Genomic DNA, 2,996 nt, shown 5'->3' on the forward strand with positions numbered 1-2,996 from the left:
ATTTACATTTCTCATTAAATCAGTGTCACTGAAGTGACAAAAAGTGTTATTTTGCAACATTTGTTACCAATCAGGGAGAGATCCCTTTAGGTAACTTTGAACACATGGACTTAGCAACTGGAAGTGCTGCAATCTAATTGCTCAGTCAGGGTCAAACTCTAACTGTTGTGCAATTAAGAAGTATTACTTAAATCATGATCTCCAAATCAAACAACCACATTCTAGTTCCTCTGTAAACTCTGTCAGCCCTTGCTAGCTTACTAACTGCTTCAACCTCAGTCAAGTATTTCATCCCGTTGTTTAACAATTCTCCTTTAAAACAGGGCTCCAGGTAAGGTACATTTGATCTCCAGCAAACCTAAGGGCATTTGTACACAACATGTCATTTGATCCTCATTAATTTCCTATGCCTGAAAAATTTTGACCCGAGTTATTGTGGTACAGCGTGTTTGTGTTTGCATGACATACCCCTTTGGGTGAGTTAAGTCTTGTGTGTCATTCCCCACAGATTTCAGCAGGGGTAGCTGAATGCCAATCTACCCCCCAGTATTGTCTTTCCTGATGAATTACAGCAGGAGGCACATGTAAACCAGCCTCTACTGTCCCCACCCCCTGCCCCTGCCCCTGCCCCTTCCCCCTGCCCTGCTGGGAATCTCCTGCTAATCCATTGAGCATAGCCTCCCCACCCCAAAACCCTGTCACTTGGGCCAGAGACACCCATGGTCAGGGCCAGCCTACAATTTTGGGGGTCCCCTGCAAGATATAGTTTTGGGGCTCCCTGATGCAAAGAAGCTGATAGCGGTGGCAGCGGTGGTGGGGAGGGTGGTGGCAGGAGGAAGGGGAGCCAGTGGCTGAAGAAGCTGGCATCAGGGGCAGGGGCAGATGGGATAGCGAGCTGCCAAAGAAGCCAGCAGTGGCGGTGGTGGGGGGAGGTGGTGAGTTTTCTAAGTGTATGGGGCTGAGACTAGCAGGTGGGTGGGTGGCTGTTGCCACCCCAGTTGGGTAAAATTGCATCTGATAGTGGAAGGCAAGCCTTTCTGGCCTTGGACTACATTTCCAAGCATTCTCAAGCTGCCAGGGCTTGGAACAGTTTCCATGGGGACATGTCAATGGTGCTGCAAATGTCTTTTGGAGAGGTGTTGTGAAATTTTTTTTGAAATGGTGAGTTGTTGTTGGGCTTGGGGTGTAATACGCCCCCCACCCCACTTCAGGATGTTCAGTCACCTCCTATCTGCCTCCCATTCCCACCCCCAGGACAGTAGGTGCTCGTGTGTAATGAGCCCGTCCACCCAAACAATGCCAGCCTCCAAGCAGCAACCCCCTACCCCAATCCACCTTGTCCCCCATCCCCTCCACTACCCATCCACTACCCTGCACACCCCTGCAGCAGACACACATGTTTAGTTGTAAATTGTAAAAGAATTTATTGTACTGAAAAGAAAGAGCACTGCTAGTTGCTGTCAGCAATATGTGCTGCCAGGGAGTGTCGCGTAAGTGCTGCTCAACCAGCTTCTCCTTGTGGATATCTCCTTGGTCCCTGTGCTGCCTGGCCACATCTCTGTCTGGCCACCTCCTGTCACAGTTCTTTAGCCCATGACTCCCTGAAAACTAGGGGTGCACCGATAGAGATTTTGGGGTCCAATACTGATAGCTGATATTTAAGGAGGCATATTGGCCAATACCGATCTGAAATCTGATACAGCTGCCTCCAGCTGGTAAGTCTGATGTGGTGGAAGGGTGGGGGGAGGGAAGAGGTGTGGGGGGTAGATCAATGCCCCCTGTGGTGAGGGAGGGGGCAGGGGCAGGCACTGCCTAGGGTAGCAGGGGTGAGGTGTGAAACAGAGGCATGGCTCTTGGGGTGGGGGCAGCTCCCACTGCTGCTTGCACCCTGAGAGGGCAGAGAGAAGAGGACATGTGCCCCTGGATCTGGATGGCATGGGGTGGGCAGCATCTGCAGGGTGGAGCTGAAGCCGACACTGCGTGGGGCTTTTCTTGTCAGGGGCTGGGCTTGGAGCAGGCTCTGGCAGTGCTGGGAGGAGGCTTAAGCCACCCCAAATTTTGCCACAGCTCTGCTCCCAGCCCCATGCCACCGCCCTGTGTGGATTTTCCCGGTGCTTGGGTGGAGGTGGAGTGTTCAGCTGAGGGCTGTGCCAGGTGGCAGACAGTGGGCAGCAGCTCAGGGCTGGGAGCGGAGTGCAGTGAAATTTAGGGTGGGTGCTTCTCCTCCCAGCACTGTTAGATCCTTTTCTGAGCCCATCCCCCAGTGAAAAGGGCCCTGCACAGCAGCAGCTTCAGCTCCACCCTGCAGCAGCCACCCACCCTGTGCCATGCAGATCTGGGGGTCACATACCCCCCCACCTTCCTGGGCAGGAGCCACCTCCACCCCACAAGCCATGCCTCTGTCCCACATCCCTCCCTGCCCCAGCTGGGCAGTGCTTGCCCCTGCCCCATCTCTCACTATGAGGGGTGTTGATCTGCCCCCCCCACTCCCCATCTGACTTACCAGCTGGAGGCAGCTTTCCATGCTACCAGCTCTGCTCCATGCTACGCTATGGCCGCATGCAGCATGGACATTTATTGGCCAAATGATCAGCCCCATAGGGCCAATATCCAATAGAAACAATTTTCTTCATATCAGTACTAATCTGATATCAGACCAATGTATTGGTGCACCTCTACTGAAAACCTCTCTGCAGGTCTCACTGTTGTGGAGCACACAGGATGCTACTACAAAGGCCATTTTATTTTCTGGCTCCTGCTCGAGTTGGCATGTAAGCACCCTCCAACGTCCTTTCAGTCGGCCAAAGGAGCATTTGACAGCTATCCTGCAGCTGCTCAGATTGTAGTGGGAAAGCAGCTTCTGCAGGTCTGTAATATTATGTCCATAAGGTTTCATGAGCCAGGGCTTTAGTAGGTAGGCAGTGTCTGCTAATATAACCAGAGAAACAGCAACACAGCCCACAGATGCCTGCAGCTGCTTCAGCAGCAACCAATCT

At 52.6% G+C, this 2,996-nt stretch overlaps 1 long non-coding RNA gene across 1 annotated transcript in view; it reads left to right on the top strand.

Annotated features, from left to right (window-relative positions):
* LOC102372289 overlaps nt 1-2,996 on the top strand; it is a 10,637-nt gene that overhangs the window by 5,811 nt on the left and 1,830 nt on the right. The gene's annotated exons all lie outside the window — the stretch shown is intronic.

Source organism: Alligator sinensis, unplaced genomic scaffold (assembly GCF_000455745.1).
Source record: "Alligator sinensis unplaced genomic scaffold, ASM45574v1 scaffold74_2, whole genome shotgun sequence".
Classification (NCBI taxonomy): domain Eukaryota; kingdom Metazoa; phylum Chordata; order Crocodylia; family Alligatoridae; genus Alligator; species Alligator sinensis.